The sequence below is a fragment of the Danio rerio genome, chromosome 6 (genome assembly GCF_049306965.1).
Source record: "Danio rerio strain Tuebingen ecotype United States chromosome 6, GRCz12tu, whole genome shotgun sequence".
NCBI classification, from domain to species: domain Eukaryota; kingdom Metazoa; phylum Chordata; class Actinopteri; order Cypriniformes; family Danionidae; genus Danio; species Danio rerio.
The window spans coordinates 31,156,398-31,180,873 of NC_133181.1; the positions used below are offsets into that span (position 1 = coordinate 31,156,398).

Consider the following 24,476-nt stretch of genomic DNA (forward strand, 5'->3'; position numbering starts at 1 on the left):
TTTGAAGAGAGTCTTTCTCGCTCATCTAATGCACTGTACTGCGTGCATTGCGCGCGTGCATCTGCTCCTAAAGCAACAAGAACAAACGCCTGACATCGCCTGTCCGTATTCCTCAAAGTTGTTTAGAAATAATTATTAATAGATGGTTTGACAACACATACTTATGAGTGCCTTTGATGCACCCCTTAATGCTTCTTACGTCCTGGTCGCAGCACCAGTGGCACCGAAATTCATAAACTGATTTGATACCAGTACATACCGGTTACGGGTTTTGATACACAACCCTACTTAAGGGTGGCTAAATAATAAGTTCTTGTTCATTTTTATGTAGAATTATTACTTTAAGGATCACAATGCAGTCCCTAATTGCTTAACAATTGTGCAACGTTTTTATCTTTGTACAGCAAGACATTTTCAATTGTTTAAACATATTTTATAAACATTTGGCATATTTTAAATGTAATATTTTCAACTGGCCATTACAGTTCTCATTAAGCTAACTAAATATAGCTATTATTATGCTTCATAAACCAAGGAATACAAAAAACAAGCTGTCAGTGTCACACAATCATGTTTCATTGTTGTTTCTTTAGCCATGTATTTGCTGTTTTGACGCACTGTCGATTCTTCTGTTCACTGAAAAAAAAAAATGTCTGCAAAATTGTTGCAAACAATGTATGTGTTGGATTTAAACAAACAGATTACCTTTAGTAATGTTTATTTAATTTGTTTGTTTAAATTCCACCCAAATAAAATGTTTACATCCACTTAACTTTAAAAAATGAGTAAATCCAAGGAATGATCTTTGAATCATTTTTTTCAGTGTTGTTGCCAACATCCATTTGTTAATTTACACACCTATTTGCACATTTAAACACACAAATCTAAGAGGAAATACTTCAGTGGCACTTTGAAGTTCTAGTTTGATTGTCTTTATGTGAAGCTACAGTTTCATCTCTCATTCAGCTCCATGTTCTGTGGACATGTCTAAGACCTGCCAGGAGCTCTGTGTAAAGCCTGGATATAGGCTCTTTCATAAATGTTACCCAAACCGTTGCTCTTTTCATAATCATTCACCTATTCCTGTCACACTCCTCATTCTTCCCTGATGAGCTGCTTCACACTTGTTAGCTTGGTAGTCAAATCCATAAGAGGCATAAAGATTAGACAAACAGTGGCCTCGTATGCAAAGGACCAAGCGTCACGTTCAACTCCATCTCATGCATCTGATAAGCATTCACACGGGCAAATCACACTTGAGATGTAGCACGAGTATTAAAATCACATTAGACTGCCAGATAGGATTACTTTCCTTTGTAGATTGGAAACCAAATCAGGGCCCCTATTTCTCCCTCCATCGTCCACCTTCCTTTTTAGTTGCTGAAAATATCTGTTGCAAATTCACCCATTTCTTCAGGCGAACGGTAAGAGAAAAGAAAATTAGTGTCAGTTACAGTAAGACATAAAGATTAACATTTCTCATCGAGCAAAAGGGTTGGGAGTTTCTTATAAAACGCTTACAAAACTTTCTGGCCATGCTTTCCCACATATGAGAGTTGTGCAACATCTACATATGCTGGAAGACTTTAAAAGTTTGGAGAAGCATATTTTTCTTGGCATTATTACAAAATGTGTTTTGATTCCTGTTTTGAACTGGAGATTTTTGAACTTCTCCGTGTTGGAAACAAAAAGGGATTACATTTAGAGGATTACATTCACTTGGTTAGCAGATCTAAGCTATTAGCAAATGCCATTCTAATTTTGTAACGCTGGAGAAAATGGGGTAGTACTGGACAGAGTTTGATTTACTGAGTCTAGAAAGATTCACAAACAGATTTTAAATAAAACCCTGCGCTAAGTGTTAAAGGCTCAAACTCTTTCACACTATTTCGACAGCCACATATTTCGAAGGGTTGTCAATCAGATCGTTTCACACTCGGGTGTCAGTAACCTAGTCTGACCTTTCTCAACCATGGCTCTTCACAGTATATATAAGAAAGCAAGCTCTGCAGAAGTGAAGTATTTTAGGGAAAAAAAGTGGGGGTTCTTTATTTGATTTGTGGTTTCTATATAAACAGGATGGATCGCGTACTGACCCACTCCCAAGCTGACAAAAGCAAAAGTGCTGAAAAGTCCATTTCTGTTTGATCAATCTTTACTGTAAGTATAACATTTTGAAACCCAGAGCCAGTCAGTGCCAAAAATAAGTATTAGCCCAACTCACAAGGAAACCAGGCCATTCCTCAAACTGCCTTTTATTTCATCATTGTTTCCCGTTTGTACTTGTGTTATTTCCATTTCCACTGGCACATGTAGCCTACTTACGTTTCTGTTGTGGCCTCAGTGTTTCCCTGTTTCCCTTTTAAGAAACCACTGTATTACTGAGCCAGCATTTTCTTTAGTGTTCTTCCCTTTATACAGACTATGCAAAATTTCAAAGAGGCCAGAATATTGGTCAGATTTGTTTAACATGTTAATTATCATAAACTAGAGGTTCCCAAATTTTTGTCTTTTTTTTTTTTTTTTTTTTACTGTGAAGGGCTATTCATCTTATTTTGCAATGTGGAAGTGTACTCATTTTTTGTGATTGTTTTGAACTTTCTCTACAAATAAGTGTGTTCATGACTATACATAAAAAATAGAATAACACTAAAAGAAAATCACATTGCAACGTCAATCAGCGTAACTCTTTTTTTAACGTCTAGAAATCAACTAAAGTAAATGAGATTGGATACAGTGCATCCGCAAAGTATTGATAGATACTTATTGTATTGATAGATATACTTTTTCCACATTTTTTAATGTTACAGCCTTATTGTAAAATGGATTCTATTCATTTATTTCCTCAAAATTCTACACACAATACTCCATAATGGCAATGTAATTTTGTTTTTTTAAATTGTTGCAAATTTATTAAAAATAAAAAGCCTGAAAAATCACATGTACATAAGTATTCACAGCCTTTGCTCAATACTTTGTTGAAGCACCTTTGGCAGCAATTACAGCCTCAAGTCTTTATTGAATATGATGCCACAAGCTTGGCACACCTGTCTTTGGGAAATTTTTCCAACTCCTTTTTGCAGTACCTCTCAAGTTATATCAAGTTGGATGAGAAGCCATGGTGTACAGCCATTTTCTGATGTCTCCAGAGATGTTCAATAGAATATAGGTCTGTGCTTTGGCTAGGCCACTCAAGGTTATCACCGAGTTGTTGTGAAGCCCCTTCAATAATATTTTGGCAGTCAGCTTTGGGGCATTGTCCAGCTGGAAGATGAACTGTCGCCCCAGTCTGAGATCGAGAGCACTCTGAAGCAGATTTACTTTCTGGATGTACATTACTGCATTCATCTTTCCCTCTATCCTGACTAGTCTTCCAGTTCCTGCTTCTGAAAAACATCCCCACAGCATGATGCTGCCACCGTCATGCTTCACTGTACGGATGGTATTAACCTGGTGATGAGCAGTGCCTGGTTTTCTACAAAAGCATCACCTGGCATTCACTCCAAAGAGTTCAATTTTAGTCTCATCAGACCATAGAATGTTGTTTCTTATGGTCTGAGAGTCCTTCAGATGCCTTTTGGCTAATTCCAGCCGGGGAGTGGCTTCTGGCTGGTCACTCTACCATACAGGCCTGATTGGTGGATTGCTGCACAGATGGTTGTCCTTCTGTAAGGTTCTTCTCTCTTCACAGAAAATGCTGGAGCTCAGACAGAGTGACAGTCGGGTTATTGATTACCTCTCTGACTAAGGCCCTCCTCCCCTGATCACTAAGCTTAGATGGCTGACCAGCTCTAGGAAGAGTCTTGGTGGTTTCAAACAACTTCCACTTACGGATGATGAAGGCAACTGTGCTCATTGGAACTTTCAGATCAACAGAAGTTTTTCTGTGACCTTCTCCCAGCTTTGTGCCTTGAGACAATCCTGTCTCGGAGGTCTACAGACAATTTCTTTGTCTTCATGCTTGATTTGTGCTTTAACATGCACTGTCATTCCTGGGACCTTTTATAGGCAGGTGTATGCCTTATCAAATCATGTCCAATCAACTGAATTATCCACAGGTGAACTCTAATTAAGCTGCGGAAACATCTCAAGAAGGATTAATGGAAACAGAATGTACCTGAGCTCAAATCAAATCTTTTTTTCACATTGTCGTTATGTGGTATTGTGTGTAGAACTTTGTGGAAATAAATAAATTTAATCCATTTTAGAATAAGGCTGCAATGTTAAAAAAAAAAAAAAAAGTGGAAAACGTGAAGCACTATGAATACTTTCCGCAAGCACTATATCTCTAGTCAAAAAGATTCCAATGGCTGCACCTGCTTGTGTGTGAAAAATAAGGTCAATAAAACAAAAAAGACGTTCTTTGCTCGATGGAGAGGATGTAATGAAGCATGCTGAGCATGTCCTTTTTACACCTGCAACATGATTTTTTGTCGGTACAATCACAAGTGGATAGTGCTAAGTAAAGGTGTGAACGGATTGTGAAATGTTTTGAGCGTGTCCACTTTCTACAACTTCCAGAGGTATTCAAAAAGGCCATTTGACCAAATTTTTAGTAGTGCAAATGCATATGTAAACAAAAACATCTTGTCATTTTGAAGCAAATATGGCCACATCAAAGTTATTTTTTAAATAGTTTTAGCAGTTTGAAACAACTCACCAAAGCAAAATTTTGGGGAGTTCATTTTATTCCTCAACACCTTTGAGATACCTACGGGTCCATGCCGATTACACAATTGGTGGGTGTGTTGTTCTTTCACATGCTTTTTATTCTCGCACTTCAAAAACCATGGTCATACTACAGTTTTTGCCCCATTGACTTCCATTCGTACACACGTGAATACAGCAGACCACAACCACTTTGTGCCACCTCTAAAAAAAGTTCTAAACATTGTTTATGGCAAATGTTAAGCAATGTTACGTGCCACAGTGGCTCTTCTTGCTGGAGAAGACTGTTTGCCAGATGTTTATGAAATTGTTATTCTTTCTCAGCCACCCTTATTGTTGTTGTGTTTAGCATTACTCAAACAGCACAGCACATTTAAAACCCTGCTCACTGCTCGGAGGTTCAGAAACCTTATACCATCACTCAGCCTTTTTAAATACATACATGTAAGGATTAATCAATATTAATTATATACCTAACTATTCATAAAGCATGTTTAAATAATCTAGTAATGAAAAGATATATATATATATATATATATATATATATATATATATATATATATATATATATATATATATATATATATATATATATATATATATATATATATATATATATATATTTATTTATTTATTTATTTTATTTTTTTTTTTTTTTGTGTGTAAATTGTTGTATATTTTGTTGCAGCCAGTCCCTTCCCAAAGACACTCCATCATAAAAAGAAGTGGTTGAAAGTAGTCAGAAGTGGACTAAAGATCTGCATTTAAACGCCATGTGTGAACAGTAATGGGTCTCCTTTGGATCAGAAAAAGGATCAGATCCTTTGCCACCCAGCACCATTTTTATAGTTGCATCTTGATGGACTTTGAACATTGTTCTTTCCATGAACATGGAGCCATTGTATAATTTGCTAGGAGAGATACAAAGTTTATTCATATATTTATTCGCCTGCTCTCGTCTGCTGATCTTTAAGATGATAGGAAGTGAGCTATAAGTAACAAGGCTACAAAGCAGTAGTTAACCTTTGTTCCAAAGAACAACGCCAGACAATTATGTCTGTCTGTGTACTTCTTCAACAGATGAATCACCTACACTGTTGAAGTATCAGTGACTCAGGCCATCTCTTGAATCAGCAGCACTATACTGATCGGCTCTCAGAATGATTGTACTCGTCTTCCTCTGGAAGTTTTCCAAACTTGGATCCATGCGCTAAAGAGGGCCGGGATAATTTAAGAACTTTATTTATGCATTTCATCAGCATAAATGTTCTTCTGGCACAAGATCAAAAGGATGGAAGAAATCTGAATTTCTTAATGAAAGTAATTTCTTCTTCTTTTCTCCTCATCCTCAGGGTCATACGCCTCTGTGCGATTAGAGAATGAGCATGAGACTTTGGTCTCTACAGAGACATGGCAGTCCCCCAGTGAGCCGGGGAAAACTTCAAATGAGGCCAGAGAGTCAGTCTAGGAATCTTTTAAGATAGGAAGAATGCACATTGTACATTATTTATCAGTTTATTTATCTGCAGAGAACGGATCATAGCTCTATATTTTCATTGTTCCTATATAAACATCTCATTTACTGCTTTGTTTGCCACTAGGGAGACAGAATGGGGAAAAACACCTGTTATGTATCTAACAACATTTGCTTTTTTTTCCCAAAGACAAAAAGCAAAATGTATTGAAATCTTCTTTTCAGCCTCTTGTTAAACTGGTCACGTCTTACTAAACATCTGCGTTTCCTTCTATAAATCCCTATGCTTTATGACTGTCTGTGTGTTTTTGAAGTGCTTAATACCGTTTTCATGTCAACCTGTTGGATCCTGAGTTAAAATTATAATTGATCATAATGTTCGTTATAGAATTTCAGCTCAACACTGTAGCATTTAAAATTTTGATTCATCTTGACTTCAAAAGTCATCTTGCCATCAAAAGACATCTTGACAACTTTGAGCAACTCATTTCTCTGCTTAATTTAAAAGGAGCAAATGTTACCACTAGTTCTGTAGGAAATCTATTACATTTCATTAGTTCATTTATAAATATTATACTAAAAGCTTTTATTATGTCAGGCTTCCCATACATCCAATTTATGGTATCTACAGTTTATACTGTATTTAATAATAATAAGGAAGCCTGTGTGTGAATCTATGGGAAAGAAATAAGAGACCCCAGTTATCGATTTCTCTGGATGTACCTAATTTATTAGGCATATGTTTGAGTAAAATTTTAATATTTGTTTTATTATGTGAAGGTCTGATAATATTTCTTCCTAACAGAAAATGACAGCTGGTCAAAATGTTTTGGTAAAGGGTTAGTCCACCAAATATTGATGTCTTAACTCATCTTAAAGGGCAGTGAAAAGAGCCTGTGTAAAAAAAAAAGTGCAGGATTTCTGTCCACTAGATTCCCCTCAGTCACATTATTTGGTTGATGACAGTGCAGGTCCACTGCCTTATCATATTTAACCTTTCAACACAAACAAACTCGTGTATGCAGGAGAAAATGAAAATCCTCCTGATGAGGTGAATATTGAAGTCTCTAATAATGGTAGTTATTTTTCCTAACTGTATTTGTTGAAATAAAAAAAAATTACTGGATTCAACAATTTTCAGATTTGAAAAGCTCTTGGGTAAAAAAAAAATATTTCTTAGAAACATATTTTTGTCGCGTGTTAGCAAGACCCACATGTGTGGATTACACTGTTATCCACACGCCAGTTGTGCTCTCATTGTAGGGAAATGGAAACAAAATCTTTGTTGTGGCACATTTATAAATGCAACATTGAGGACCCATGTCTCCAAACAATTCTTCTTCTTCTACTTGTTTAATTTACGGTTGGCAACACAACATGGCGTCTTTGAAGCTATATCATTCATATTAATAAAGTTGCATCTCATTCACAATAGAAGTCATTGATTGGTTCAAACCAAGTCTTTCCAACGAATTAATGCTGAAAACTCAATGACGTCACTTTATAGCTGGGTGTACAGACATTTAATATCCATGCTGGAATTTACACAAGGATCTCATCGTCGTGACGCAGCTTCAAAATTTCTTTTCAAACCGAAAGAATGAATTTGCTCATAATGCAAAAACAGCCAATTTTCACTTTTTTAAAATATATATATATATATATATATATATATATATATATATATATATATATATATATATATATATATATATATATATATATATATATATATATATATATATTTAAAATATATGTCCTGATTTTTTTAGCAACATGGAACATATATGACTGTCCATGTCATGTTTAACAGCAAATTTTCACAGTATGTCTGATAATATTTTTTTCTTCTGGAGAAAGTATTATTTGTTTTATTTTGGCTAGAATAAAGGCAGTTTTTAATAAAAAAAAAAAAAAAACTTTTTAAGTAAAATTTTTTACCCATTTTCTGTTAGTCTACAGAACAAACCATCATTATACAATGACTTGCCTAATTACCCTAACCTGCATAGGTAACCTAATTACCCTAGTTAAGCCTTTAAAAGTCACTTTAAGCTGTATAGAAGTGTCTTGAAAAAATCTAGTCAAATATTATTTACTGTCATCATGGCAAATATTAAATAAATCAGTTATTTATTGTGTTAAAAAAAAATTTGTCTCTGTTAAACAGAGGAACTATTAATTTAGGGGGGCTAATAATTCTGACTTCAACTGTATATGTACAGTATAATTTTAAGATGATAAAACTGTTTCAGGCAAAGTGGTGGCGCAGTAGATAGAGTTGTCCCCTTACAGCAAAAAGGTTGCTGATTCGAGCCTCGGCTAGGTCAGTTGGCGTTTCGATGTAGAGTTGCATGTTCTCCCCATGTTCTAATTGGTTTCCTCCGAGTGCTCCGGTTTTCCCCACAGTCCAAAGACAAGCGGTACAGGTGAATTGGGTAGGCCAAATTGCCTGTAGTGAATGAGTGTACATGGATGTTTCTCAGAGATGGGTTGCTGCAGGAAGGGCATCCGCTGTGAATATAGATTCTGGATAAGTTTATTCTGCTGTGGCGACCCTAGATTAATAAAGGGACTACGCTGAAAAGAAAATGAATGAATGACTAAAACAGTTTCACCCATATTTAAATAGTTTAAAGCTGGTTATTTGCATTTAATATGCTTTCCATGTACTGCATATATAATTCCTCTTCTTGATTTATTCTGATGCAGACAACAAAATGGGATCTTTCATCTTTTTACTCGAGTGTTGAGGTTCAGTTGAAGTGCTGAGCAGTATTTTTCAGTTCTGGTCATTCTGGCAATGAAGGCTACAACACAGTGACATCCAGTAATCGTTCCCTATTGCATAGAGCAGGAAATACGAGGCCATTTGTTAAAATCTCTTACTTTTGCATATTCTTTGGAACAGCACTGATAGCGTTAGCATGTTTTCCGCCTCTAGGCAATAGACAACACAAAACTTTTGAACAGCGCAACTAGATATCATTCATTCCTTTCAGTAATAGACAGGAAGAGATTCTCTGTTATCTCTCATCTGCTTCCTGCTCTCCCGTCATCTTATCACTCATGTGCGCACAGCATCGCAACTGACCCACAAATCACAATGGCAAGAATCAGCCTTTGTGCACCGGCGTTCCCTGCTCCACCCATCACTGGCTTATCATTGCTGGTTTGAATGTGGTGCAATACAGATAAACTTATTCACAGCTCAATTAATCCTCCTTTTTGCATGAAGTGGTCTCTAATCCTGTTAATGTGACATCAACGGTTTGTCTGTTGTTTTCACTTCTTAGCTTGATGTGTTTGTAAAGCAGCAGCTGTGCTGTACATCTGGTACCCGTTCTCAGACCTTTCCCGTTTTCAAACAACTAATGTAATCGAGGCTGCACATGCTCACCGAAGCTCTTGCACATACTCCAATACCTCAGTGTTATCTTGCACAGTGGGAAGCGTTTTTATGCACAGTCAACAGCATATTATTCACAGCGAGCGCACTGGTGTTTGCCCAGCATTTACAGTATGTTCGGCTGGCTGACAAACGTTTCAAGTTAGTTCCTGCTAAAATACGTTCAAAGTTTACAGTCACGAAATAAATTACCTTCTTGTTTAATCCTTTGTTAATTTACTCTGTGGGGTTTTGACTGGGATTTTGAGGGGAAAGTTCAGCACTTGAGGCTTCTCTGTGGAGCTGTGTGATTAGTGGTGTTATTTAGACACACTAATGTTCCTCAACCCTGCCATGGCTTAAAACACCAGAAGGAAAAAGATACTACTTTGGAGAAAACAAAAAGTGTTAGTCTAGCGAATGGGAGAGTTGGTTGCTTGGTGTGGGTTGAGTGTTGCGTTTGCACGCAAATGTACAAATACTGCAGACCTCTCTCTGTGCAGCGGCGGCAAAATGTAGGCGTAAATAGAATTTAATTTTTAAAGAGACGTTAGTGTACATGGGTTAATGAAATATGAAAGTTCTTTTAGTACTTTAAAGCACATATACAGAGTACTTAGGATTATAAACTTTGTGCTTGTTTCACTTGGTTTTGAAAAACTTTAATAGTTTTCAAGAGAAGTCTTAATTGAATGATTCTGAAAGTGTCAAGTGGTGTAACTATCAAATGTGTGTGTATGTATGTGTGTGGGTGCATGCATGCATTTGTGTGTGTGTGTGTGTGTGTGTGTATACAGCGTGCATGTTTGCGTGTGTTTGTGTGTTATATTCCATCTCGAATACATCTTTCGTCCTTGTACATACAGTACGTTTACATGGACACCAATATTTCGATTTTAAAAAAATATTATTAAAAATATTTCCAATTTTAAGACAATACTCTACACTCTCAGAAAAAAAATTTAAAATGTTGTACCAAAGATGGTACAAACCCTTGTCACTGGGGCAGTACTTTTTCTTAACAGTTTCTAATGTGTTTCTTCAAGAACTATTTGAAGGCATTTTGTTTTATCCAGAATGCTTCAATTTATTTTCAGTTAATATAAAACATCAAATACATTTTTAAACAATGTTTTAAAATATATATTTTTTGTGTAAAAGAACCATTTCCATTTACAATAAAGAATAAAAATACTTTAACATTTATCAAAAGATCAATTTTTTCTTAACATTTCACAACACTTTTTACAAAAATGTTACAGAAATACATTCTCCCATGTGCAATGTAAAACTTTTTTCTCCAATTTTCACACAATACCTTTGCAATCACTTAAAGGTTAGTTTAATTTACCTAATATTAAAATAGAAATAGAAATAGAACAATGTTTGATTAGTTCTACAATGTCACTAAAATGTCAGCATGAACAGTTTGCATATGCAGGACTTTTGCCAGCTCATGTGTATAGTGGAAAGCAAACATCAAAAGGTGCGGATATCAATATCAATAATGAAAATGTATTTAAATGTTTATTAAAATGCCTTAAAATTTAAAATACCTATATATATATTTTTTACCAGTAGTTTCGTATTATAAAACTTAATGATGAATGTTTATGAGTTTCTTTACACATATGCTTTTGTATGATGATTCATGTTTTAATATGGAAATTAATAATGAAATCACTTTGCCTTTCCAGTAATATTTATTTTCATAGATATTGTAATAAAGAAGGAGTTGTCCAACACTTATGTACCTTTTTTATGAGAACAATTGTGTACCTTAATTTTAGTTGTACCATAAAAGGTACAGATCAGTATCATAAAAGGTCTTCTCTGTACCATATACTGTAAGGTACAACTTTTACAAAGTTACAAAACTGTTCCTTAAGAAACATTATTTGTACCACCGTGTACCTTTTTTTCTGAGAGTGTAAGAGTTTACCATGTAAACAGTGATTTTTGATTAATTTAATCCGATTAGGGTTATAATCGAACTAAACAGAAATAGAATTAAGACATGTAGAATATGCAGATTTTAGTCACATTATTGAAGTGCAGTACAAACATGTAAACATCTTAATCTACTGTCGTGTAGGATTTTCGCCGCATTTGTGACAGGATAGAATATACACACACGGCTATTTGAAATTATTCACTGCAACTATTGAGTCAGTGAAGGATCACAGACATCTGCATTGTGAAAAGTTGAGTTTTTTTATTTTTTTTTTCTCTAAATGGCGTGCGGCATCAAATTCCATTAAAACAGCACTCTTCCAGCAAATCATACCTGCATCCAATATTTCGTTTGTCACGGTGGAGCATGCCTGAAATGTTCCTGAATGAAGTCGACAAATTAAAAATCAAACACTCGAAATTATATGAAACTCTTATGTGCTATAACATAATTATATTATACAAAATATTACTGCAAAATTTTGACCAGTAGAATATTAAAAAATGAGGTATTACTTGTATTATTAAAGTATATATTTTTAATAATCATATTTAATAGAAAACCTAATCCAATTATTATGATTTTATTTATATTTTTGCTTTTATCAGTTAGTAACCTTAAAATTCTAAGGTTTTAGCTGACAGTTTTGTCAAAATTGAGTTATTCAGATATTCCTATTAAATGACAACATATTTACATTATGGGATGTTTTTTTAAGTTGTTAACATTTTAAGACTTTTTTTATATAAAAAAAAAACAAATGTTACACACATACTATATGTACCACATGCTATATGGAGTGTAAAATACTTTGAAGCTCAATATCTTAAAATCATTCAGAACGCAGATAGAATCCTAAACTTCCAAGGTGATGAATTTTCTAAATAAAATCATACATATTAATTTTAGGGGAAGTTGCACCACGTGACAACCACAACGACATGCATCACATCATTAACCCACATTTTTTCCTGTGTAAAATATGCCAGATTGTAACAGTCTGCTGTATCCTCCACAACCGATCACTCAAAGCAGGCCCACAGATGACCAATTTGCATAATTCCTGAGTGAATCGGATGCTAAAAGCAATGCCTAGCGTGCACAAATATACACCTCTATCAGCAGGCACAATCGCTTCTGTGAATTGCCTTTTGCACCATCTGAACTTTTATAATGGTCACACAGGTTATACATTCCCATGGTTTACGAAGGCATAGTACAGAAGACTGCACAGCTGAGGTTAAATTTATGTGTCCTCTTTCTGAGTGAGTTTGTAGGATGATGCACATTACCATAAATTAAGAGCTTTGTACAGAGAAGCGCTAGTGGGGGGAAGTGCAGCTTGTGGCTCTTTCCCCCAGTGCAAAATCAGCTTTGACATGTGTTTACTCCTCTACATAAATATTTAGGAACACAGAGATTCTCTCTGGCTCAAATCTTTTGCTCAACTCTTTGGTCAAGTCCCCCATGGGCCAGTTTCTATGTCACAAACTGTTACCCATATTTATCAACTCAGCTCGATTCCTTTTTTTGGCCTTCCAGCTTCTGTTGTGGCCTCTTCTACTGTTTCGGGTGCAGATTGGGTGTTAACTGTCAGGCTACAACTCAGAGGGATAGTGAAGATTTACTCACTATTTACTCTCCCTCAAGTGATTCCAAACCTTTATCAATATATTTCTTCTGTTGAACACAAAGCTTTAACCATTGACTTCCATAGTAGGACAAATATATAGTATGGAAGTCAAATGTTGTCAGTTGATATCTTCATTTGTGTTTAACATCCTCCAAAGATCTGAAACAAGTAAAGGCTGAGTAAACCCTGACAAAACTTGCACTTTTGGTTGAACTGTTCCCTTTAATACCCGCAATTGAAAGTCAACTGTAGTGAAAAGTCAAGAAAAGAACAGAAAAGTTTCAGCTTACTGTGAGATTTGATCAGATTTACCAAATTAAGAGTTAAGCAGATCACTCTTGACCTCTTTGACTAAGCTAATCCCTCAGCCGTGATGTTAAATACACAACATTTTCACAGCTAATAAATGAGATCTTAATCCTGGATCAGCGAAAGGAAATGGACGCCCCGCTGTTAAGCAACAAGAGGTAAATGGCATTTTGTTTGGTGTAAGTTGGCCAGTGTTGATCAGCTCAACAAGACTAATGGCTGAGGCTGCTTTCATTTGTGTTCGTTTGATGCAGGCAGACTGCGGGGCTGAATGGCATTGAGGTTAATTATGTTAGTAAGGTGCTATGTTTGTGGCACCCTGCAGATCTCTTCCCTGTCGAAACTGCTCTCTTCCTGCCAGGCGGCTCGCGTTACCACTGTCAGAACACTTAATTGCCTGGAGCACTTAATTAATTGGAGATCATAATTTCTGGTAATCGGGCGTGTTTAACGTGGTCCCCCTTCCCCGTCTTTCCTCCTGGACTTTTACTGCATGATTATTCAGATCTAGACAACTTGTTGGATGGAGGCTGGTTCGGATAAATGGCCAGGTCCCTATGGCCTGCTTCATTACCGCCTGATTTACTGCGCACTCTCTCCTAGAAAATATGGGGTGAAATGCAATCACCATTATGAGATTGCGCATTCAAGAGAATTTGATTTTATTATTTGGTTCAGTGACAAATATGAGTGCCCACGAGACCTGGGAAAATGTTTAAAAAGTGCAAAACAGTGTGTGGCAAGTTCTTAGAAATGTGCTCGGAGCGTTCGGGTTAGTTGCCTGTTGGGTATTAGGGCTGTCAGTAGATTGCAGTTTAACAAGTTACACATACAGTAGATGAACATCAGATTGAATGACAGTTGTCAAAAAAACTCTATTTTCTTAATGCTAAGGTTTACGGTTTATACACAGTAACACAACGAATGATGTAGGTAATTTATATAATTTATAGAATTTTTCACACAGAAAAAGTTTGATATTAATAATATTAATAATAATGCAATCACAGGTTATCACTGTCGCCTCACAGCAAGAAGGTTGCTGAACCAGTTGGAATTTCTGTGTGGAGATTGCATGTTCTCTCCGTTTCCTCCGGGTGCTCCAGTTTCCCCCACAGTCCAAAGACATGCACTATAGTGGCCTGTTTTTACTGACTGGTACAGTACGGTACAGTACAGGTTGGTACGGGCTTGTGTTTCCACTGCCAAAAGAGTACCAATAGTAGGCGTGGTGTTCGACAGAAAGTATCAGTCAACGTCATTCTCACTAGAGGAAGTCTCGCTCAAAGTAAAGCTGTTTGGGTTGTTCACATATCATATGAGAAGCACTTCTCACAAAACAGACGCTTTATATACATAAATACCTGTGTATAAATGTTCATTACTTACCTTTCTATGAACATAATTTTATTATAACTGCTGATCAATGACAGTGTGAAATAGCCAACTGTAATGTCTGCCATTATATAAAATAAAAAATTAAATGCAACATATATTAGCACATACAGAGCCTTACAGTCTCTGATACGATACCAATTATTGAAAAACTACACACCACATACATTTAGACCTTATTTGGGTTCAAAAACAACAAGCAACATAGCTCACAGTCAGAGCAAACCTCTCATCTTTAATCTTCACCAGCACATGTAACCTCTTGTTAGAAAGTAATTCCGTCATTCCGAGTTTATAATAGTTCAAAAGGTGATGATAATAATTATATATGGCAGTTTGTTCATGTTTTAGGTTGCTGAATGAATCATTTGCTCCTTTGTTTTTTCCGGCTTTTCGTTTGTTGTTCACTTTTGTCCATTTCTGAAAGGATCGGAAATCAGAAGCACTTCAATAATCACAAGCATGTTATATTGTCATCAGCTCAAAAAGATTGTTATTTCAAATATAGACGTGCGGTGACCTCATGCATGCTCTCTGTAGACGACCTCATAAAAAAAAAAGAGGACATGGCAGGTTTTGTTCTTCCTGGCTTTGTGACTGTTCATCAAGACGATGACAAAGTTTGTTTGAGCTTAGGTCGACCATGGCTTGTTATTATATGTATATATTATTATGTGTATATCACTCGGTTGTGTATTTGAAAATGGCACTTCCTTTGTTTTCATTCTCCTGCTTGTGTATGCGCTAATGGCATTTCTCTGTAAACCAAAAGCATTCAGCTGCGCGTCTAGCTTCGCCTTTTGGTACCGTTTTGCAAAGGGTACCCAAAAAGTGGTAGTACCAGTACTGGGTTGCAGCTTGAAGGACATTTACTGCATAAAGCATATGCCGAAATAGTTGGCGGTACATTTCACATCATTCTGACTCCTGATAAATAAGGAACTTAGCTGAAGGAAAATGAATGAATGAACAAACGAACAAATGAATGAATGAATAATGCACTCATACATATTGTGTTACTCCTGCACATCACTGCAATTATCTTTAATTGTAGTTGTCAGTACACAGATGAAAAAGTGTTTGCCCCTTACTGATTTCTTTTTTTTTTCTGTGCATGTTTGTCACACATTCAGATCAGCATACTCATTTTAATATCAATCAAAGATAACACAAGTAATTATATCATTTTTTAAGGTTTTTTATTATTAAGGGAAAACAAAATGCTAAATGATTGGACCTTGTGTGAAAAAGTATTTTTTAAAGAGATTATTTTTGACACATTAAATTTTTCTTTGAAACCAGTAAAGGGTGAGTAAATGGAGACTGAATTTTTATCTACGGGTGAACTATTCCCTTAGTAACTCCTGTAATTCAGGTTTTACTGGTACTGTAGATGAACCCGCAGATTGTCCAACAAAGAGACCTGCCATATATTGTATAATGAAACAACAATGGCCAGGTTCCAGGCTGTGCTGAGACATTTTCCCAGAGCGGCTCAGTGAGGGTATGTTTTGCCATGTGCAGTGAAAGCTTCTGGTAATGGATGTCCTCTGTTGCTTGATACCCGCATCCCGTCAGCCAGACTGTACCACTCGGCTGAGCCAACGGCCATGTCCGTCATTGCTCTGGAGGAAGGTGATGACAAGCTACAGTTCGAAAACAAAGCTTCTCAACAACAATTACGCATGCTTGAAATAAAGTTCAAATGCTGTTTACAAAAACGTTTCTGCATTTTAAGGGTACCTTAACAGGTATACCAAACAATAGTGTATTATATGTATATATCAAGAGTTAACTTAAAATTTTAAAGCAACCGGCTGCAAAGACATTTAGAGTTTATTAAGCTTCAGTGGTTAAAGTTGAGTTAATTCTTTTTTTTAAGTTGACTGAAAAGGCTGTTTTAAGTCAAGCATACTTTTTGAAATAATTTTGCACAACTTTAACCACTGAAACTTAATAAACTTAAAATTTCTTTGCAGCTGGTTGCTTTAAAATTTAAAAATAATAAACTCAGCTTTTTATTTTTTTACATTGGTAAACGCTCAAATGAAGTAATCAAAATTCAAAGTCTCCTCATCTGATTTTTTTTTTTTACTTTCGTTGAACAAACACTTCCAAACACTGAGCTACGTTCCATCTCATCTACAATTTTAAACTGAGTGAGTTAACAATCTGTAAGTTGGATTTTTTCACAATGCATGTTCAGAGAAAAAAAGTTTCAACCAAATTGAATGGAAAAGGATGATAAAGTACAATAGGTTCACTTTTCAAAAAATCTCAATAGTAAATGCTATTTATTAAATTGAAATTGTAATAACAATGAGAAAATACTTTTTTTAAGTTTAAAACATACAACAATTTAATCAGTTAATTTTTTAATAAAATGATTACAACTTGTAATACGATTAAAACTTCAATTCTAACACATTACCAGGTAATAACTAGGAAATTAACATCAGCTAAGATTTATTGAAGCTTTTGTAGTTTTTACAAGTTTATAAATATAAATAGTCACAGTTTTCTGACAGATTTTTACAGTCACAGATATTTATTCACGTTATAAAAAAAGTGTGCAATATTAATATTGTGCATGTTCACTATCACAATGTATTGAACATCAGCATATAAAGCTGAGTTTGAGCTGAATTACAAGAGCGCTAAAGATCACAAACAGAATGGATTTCTTTTAAGTCCCGTCTTGCCCCATGTGATTACAAGTGACATGGTTTCCCACCTCGCCTTCATACCAGGCTGATAGATGCAAAGGTTCAGGAACAAGCAGAAACTCACACCAACACCTTTCTAGAGCTGCCCTCGCACCGGTGCGTCTTGAAAGAGTGGCACTGCCCACGCACTGCTATCACACTCCAGTACAGAGGGCGATGAAGACAGGTGAACCCACCCTGCTTGTTTTGCTTGATGTTGGAAGTACAGCAGCGGAGCAAACGTTCGAGGCTTTCTGCCGTCTTTCGCTATGAAATATTCATATCTGTCTGCATTAGCATTAGCAAGCTACTAATTGAGTTCTGTGTATTCAGACATGATTAACTGGCTGGCATTCCTCAAAGGAGAGACCCAATTAGATAGCACTTGCATGAATTGCCTTGCAACTTCCCTCCTCATGCAGTTGTCCCTGTGTGTGTGTGTGTGTGTGTGTGTGTGTGTGTGTGTGTGTGTGTGTGTGTGTGTGTGTGTGTGTGTGTGTGTGTGTGTGTGTGTGTGCGTGTGCGTGTGTGTGTGTGAACCAGTCATCTCTTCTACATTACAACTAATAAGGAAACAGTACAAGTTACAGAAAAAAAAATGTTTTATGTAATCATTAAATTGGTATTTTAACTAGAAATATAAATCAGCCTGGGAAAAATATGTCATGTGAAGTTATATTTACCTCAGTAAAGGCATTCATTAAAGTCATTCATCATTCACACAAAAATATATATATTTTGATATACATATAGTAAGTTTGCTCTACCTGACTAAAGTCTTGTCGTTGATCCAGTTGTAAGAGCAATAAATAATAACTTGACTTCAAGTTCATTTGTAAAAGAGTCAGAAGGTAGATTTTTCAGATGAATCATCTGTTGAACTGCATCCAAATCATCACAAATAATACAGAAGACCTATTGGAACATGCATGGACCCAAGATTCACACAAAATACATTCAGTATGGGATCGTACGAGAGATTTCCAGAATGGTATTATGACATTTGTGCTGCCCATTACATTATAAACCACAGGAGAAGGCACATTCTTCAGCAGGATAGCGCTCCTTCTCATAATTCAGCCTCCACATTAAAGTTCCTGAAAGCAAAGAAGGTCAAGGTGCTCCAGGATTGGCCAGCCCAGTCACCAGATATGAACTTTATGGAGCATGTCTGGGGTAAGATGAAGGAGAAGGCGTTGAAGATGAATCCAAAGAATCTTGATGAACTCTTTTAAGTTATTGGAGTTATTGCAGAGATGTATGGATGCAGTCGTCCAAGCTCATTGGAGTCATACATTCTTTTCCCACTGTGCCATGGCTTTATATTGTATACTGTACATTATTTATCTTAAGTGACAAGACTTTTGTCTAAGAAAAGTCAGACCTTCTGTCCTAATTAAATAATTAAAAGTTATGGCATGATCATGATTTATTTTAGTAAAATAAGCATAATCTAGAGCAAAGATGGCCTAATGTAACCTTTGATTTGGCCCACCACCTCATCTGAGAAGAGAGTGAGAAGGATTAAGGTGAATAAGATCATCATTTCTAATTTGACATAACTTTTTTTTTGTTTGTTTGTTTTATTGCTGAGCTAAAGAAAACTGAAATGAAAGGTTTAAATGAAACGTTGTTAATGACTCAGTTTTTTTAAATGTAAACAATGTCACTCGATGGATAGAGGACTATGCAGTGAGCAAATCCAGGCAAAAACTAGTGTATCTCCATTTTGTAATAATTTAGATTTTGTTTTGTTTTTACTGTAATAAGTTCATTATAAAATTAAAAAATAAATGTCATATTAGTTAATATAAAGCAATGTTTTCTAGTTATTTTTAATATTATTAAATAATTGAGTATTAAAATGAATATTAAATAAATAAATAAATAAACAAACAAACCATATTTACCTTTGGCCCACAAGCCTCAATCATGTTTGGTTTTTGGTGTTTCGTAAGAAAAGGTTTGGGCACCCTTGACCTAGAGGCCTTTGCCTTTCATATAAGCCACTTCTAATACTAAATGATCAACTAAAAGTCAAGTTATTATTTGTTGTTTCTAAAACTTGAATAGGTGACAATACTTTTGTCAGGTAGTGTACTCAATACTAGCAAGTCGTCTTATGTTTTGTAATGGTTAAATATTGAGCGAACAAAAAAATATTAATGCTTGTAGCCTTATTAACTGACTGTGTGAGGTATGTGTGTGTGTGTTTGTGTGTAACATATCAAGTGAATAATGACATGGGTTTGACAGTTATTACTATAGGAAATGGTGAATTATGAGGACGTTACAGATTTTTTCGCATTCTTCAAAAGGCTTACAAATCATGCAAAATACAATGGGTTTTTATTAAGAAAGTGAAACTCTACACAGTTTACTGTTTGTACAGTATAAAACTATGAAAACCTACAGAATGTCCCCACAATTCATATAAAACAGTATGAAGATGGTTACTGCACTTGATTTTCTCTGCTTGTGTGGCTCCTCTGTAGTGTAGGTGTGTAGTCAGACAGAACATGAGACTGGTTGAAGGATGTTTTGTTGCTGCTTTCTTTGAGTCAAACTTGCGTTGCTTCCTTCGTGACAGGAAAATATTGTGTGACCTGGAGCTGACCTGATGGAGTGTCACTTCAAGTGCTGCCTGCTGCATTTTGGCTTCGTTCAGAGATGAATCTGGAGCCATGTGTCCACAGTGCTCACATTCTGCTGCTGAGCTGATGCTAAAGAGGGTGGACAGCATGAAGAAAGTTTAGAAATGGAAATCAAGACTAAGCAGGGGGCCAGGGAAGGTGCAGGATTCATGACATGATGCTCTTTTCTGGGCTCATACGCTACTGAACAAAAATGAAGAATTATTAATAATATTTGTTGAATATATAAATAAACAAGGTTGTGTTTATTTGATTAGACGTACAGGGTGCGTTTCCCAAACAATGGCGTAACTCGTGGCTAAACTATCATAGTAGGATGCATCGTTTGGGAAAAGAACGATGTGGTGACGAGTGTTTCCCAAAACCCATAGTTTTTCTGTTGCACATTCATCGTTTGAACCACGGTAGTTTTAACGTAAAACCTCCATAATGATGCTCTAAATGGGGAGGTAACAACTTCTTTAGAGAAGAACCCCATAATTTATTTGTGCAAATTATATTGTTTTACACACACAAGCATTAAAAAAAATCCAATATTAGTTTTGGTAAAAAACATGCACTCGCTTTTCCATATTATTTGAAATATATGTAAATGGCACATATAGAGCCTATGTTTCCTTTATAAATATCATTAAGAATATTCCACAGTCTATTCTAAATTGACATAAAATCACTTAGCTAACACATATTCTAATATCATATAGAAATCATATAACTAATTAATGAGGCTTATTTTAAGAAATGAAACTCCATATTTATAATTTATTAGGAAAAAAATCTACTTTAATAATAATATTAATAATATTAATGATGATGATGTAGATGATGATGATGATGATAAGGATAAGGGTTATTATTATTATTATTATTATTATTATTATTATTAATATTATGACTATGAAGTATGCTATTGTTTATTTTTTATTTTTTTATTTTTTATTTTAGGTTTACTTTTACATTTTCACACATGCAAACCACTTCAGAAAGATATTAGACATTAGCATAGAGAGGTTAACTGGGAATAGAACATAGCCAGGAAGTATGTTTCTAACAACAGCACCAGAGGTGTAGTTGCAAGCATACAAGTTTGTGATGCAGTTTGCGAATGTTTGTCGGAACGACGGATTTGGGAAACGCCAAAACAACAAACTTTTTTTGTATTGCCAGAACTTGCGACCTTAGTTGGCTAACGATGGTTTTCAGAAATGCACCCCAGTGCAGTAGAATTGTGTAATAATATAATATTTATGTGATGCCAAAAGCAAATTTCTGCAGTCATTACTTAAGCCTTAAGATTTTGTATTTATTTATTTCATTTTTTTATTTGTTTGTTTGTTTATTTTTGTATTATTTATTTATTTTTGTTTATTTATTTATTTTTTATTAGACTTTTTTATTTATTTATTTTTTGTTTGTGTTTCAAAATATGGTATATGGTATTTATATAACAAACAAAAAAACATAAATATATATAAACATATATATATATAAGCCTAAATAAGAAAATGTTGTCTTCTACAACAAAATGTTGTCTTGTATAATTGAACAATAATTAAACAAGCTTTGATAATATATATTAATTAATTTGAATAAATGAATATTCATTTATTTTAAAAAGTCTATTTTATCATTGACTACATAAAATAGACCAATTAGAATGCAAACATGGCTTTTTAAATGAAATACAATATATATATATATATATATATATATATATATATATATATATATATATATTTTTTTTTTTTTTTTTTTTTTTTTTTTTTTTTTAATGTGATATTTATTTATTTGTATTTTTTAAAAATACTAGAATATTCTTCAGTTCCAGCATAACCATCTTAGGCAACTGCCATGGTGGAGTCAGTACAGGAATGTCTCTGAAATGTAATGGTGGGGTGATGTCTTGGGAAAAGACTTAGAGAGTTCTTGGCTCAGTGCCTCTGCATTCATATCCAATCCCCTGTAGCTCTCTCTCCTTTAACTCTCTTTATTTAAGTAGCTCAAAAGATAGTTTCCCTGAGCACCTCACAGTCCCAGGGATCCAAAGCGGCAGTTTGGTTCTAGTCTAGTTTACGGTGCGCTCAGTGCTAAAGACCTTCTGTCGACCTGTCACCCATAACCATTTATCAAGACTAGCTAATGCTAGACCCTTAAGGTTTTCATCCTCATTTTGATTATTTTAAGACATGGATATGTGTAGTTTTAAAACTTTATACAATACTCAAAACACTCACTAACTTTATGGTAGTTAATTCTATATAACTGAATGATTTTATGTACACTCTATAATGCAATGTCTTTGTTTCTGCATGTAAAGGCCAAACCACACACTCATCAAACACATTTTGCAAACCCACACAGGCTGTTCAGCTAACTGAAATGTCAGTTTTGTAGTCAATGAATCATCCATTCAAAGCAGCCAGCTGACCTTTGACCTCTCAGCTACACTTAGCGAGGACTTGGTTTTCTTTGCCTTTTTTGATATAAATTCAGCTCATGATCATGATCATTACAATCATCCAAGTGATTTCGTTTGGTCTATACGGTCATATTGTCATCACATGCTTTCATTTGGATTTTTGAATGAGAATATAAATAAATGCATACCTTCGGAGCTGACAGACAATCAAACAGTTCTATGCGAAGCACTACATGATATATTTATGACGACTCAGAGCATTGCTCAAGAATTAAGTATTAAAGCCTTTTGGTTTTAAAACTATTTTGATTTGGGAAGATGTTTAAGGTTTCTAAGGTAAAAGGTTTCAGAGAGACTGAAGGGTATACGCTTTTAATATTCTGTGCAAAACAAATCTATGCCACCAAGCAAACCGAGAATCATGTAAAATTGATAAAGCCTCCTATCAAAGAAGACATCCAGTAACTTCAGAGTGTTTTGCTTAAATACACATTGAGCATAGAGCTCATGTGATTTACCTTCATGAATATCAGATTTAGCTTCTTTAGTTCTTTTATTTAGTCCTTCAAATGAGTGTCATTATTAGTGACATTCCAGGCTGATCATGTCACTTTTCACTCATTCTTTGTGACTGAAACATCTCTATTTTTCGTAAATGCACTAGAAACAAGTTGTCCAGCTATAGGACAGTGTGTGTTGCTCTTCCTGAAAGAGAAAAGTGTCTGAAAGAAAGATAGATAGATAGGAATAGGGAGTGTTTGGAGCACTTTGTCAGGAAATTGAAAAAGCAACAAGAGAAAAGAAGAGGCTACAATTGACTTCAGTGCTCTCCACTCACCCTTTTGCTCAGAAAGAAGCTGTCTGACCTAAATTCATTCTACCTCATCTGCCTAGACGTTTGTTTAGCCTTCTGGGCAAACACTTAGAGAAATGTATGAAGCTGAAAAAAGAGGAATATATGTGAATATATTACTTTCTGGATGCGGAGAAGAGTGAACAGAGAGCATGAGTAGACGTCTAGTGCCCTCTAGTGGCTCTCCGTCTCATTATTGTTCCACCAGTGGAGCCATTAGTGGTGCTCTGCACAGATTTTCCTAAACCATCTTTGAAAGTTATTACCGGACAGTAAATCCACAGCATGTAAATCAAAACTGCTTTGACGTCAGAATAAAAGCCGTGCTGGGGAAGAGAGGTCTGACTGACCCAGACTTCACTGTCACGCCGTTCCTACGATGACTCTGGCACAACGCATTGTGTGAAATCTGCTCTGAAGTGTGAAAACGGACTGTTTTTGAATGTTTCTGTAAGCAGCAGGGATCCAGACTCCGGGTTCAAGTCCTTTAGAAGAGCACAGAGGCTCAGGTTAATCGTTTGACTGTGTTCCTGAAGGCTATACAGACTGCCTGTCTTTCTATATTTCCCCCTCCCCATTCAGAGTTATGAGACGAGCCCCAAGGGTTCTCAGCAGCAAGCTTATTAAAGGCTTTATCCGTTTCCAGGATTTGCAAAGGATTGTGAAACGGACATTGTTTGTACACAAGCGTCGCTCTGGGAAATAATGTTAATTTTTATTATAATCATGGAAGAAATGACACAAATTGTTTTCGTGTCTACCTAAAGCCTTTCCAAGGCTGGGCGATCCCTCGGCAGTCAGTCTTTTCTGACACATTGATCTAAAACCGAGTTGATCTAAGGATGATGAGTGGATTGCAGGAGCTCGGGGTCAAGTCTTCTGACCCCCACCTCAGCTCACTGGTGAACCGAGAGCATGGGAAATGATCCCAGTGCATAGGCAGTGCAAACAGGGTTTGGCTGCGTTGAGACATGGGACTCTTTCCAGTAAATTCTGTCCATGCAGCTGAAAACTCTATATACTA

At 35.5% G+C, this 24,476-nt stretch overlaps 1 protein-coding gene and 1 long non-coding RNA gene across 23 annotated transcripts in view; one reads left to right on the forward strand and one right to left on the reverse strand.

Moving 5' to 3' along the window:
* Positions 1-24,476, forward strand: part of lpp (LIM domain containing preferred translocation partner in lipoma) — a 497,264-nt gene that overhangs the window by 459,046 nt on the left and 13,742 nt on the right. For 3 of the 22 annotated variants that reach the window (XR_012407423.1, XR_012407424.1, XR_012407422.1), the window contains one exon: positions 8-4,225. The gene's annotated coding sequence lies outside the window, so the exon portion shown is untranslated. 22 annotated transcript variants of the gene reach the window in all.
* The window catches only part of LOC141386288 (uncharacterized), a 174,157-nt gene that overhangs the window by 138,738 nt on the left and 10,943 nt on the right, over positions 1-24,476 (reverse strand). The gene's annotated exons all lie outside the window — the stretch shown is intronic.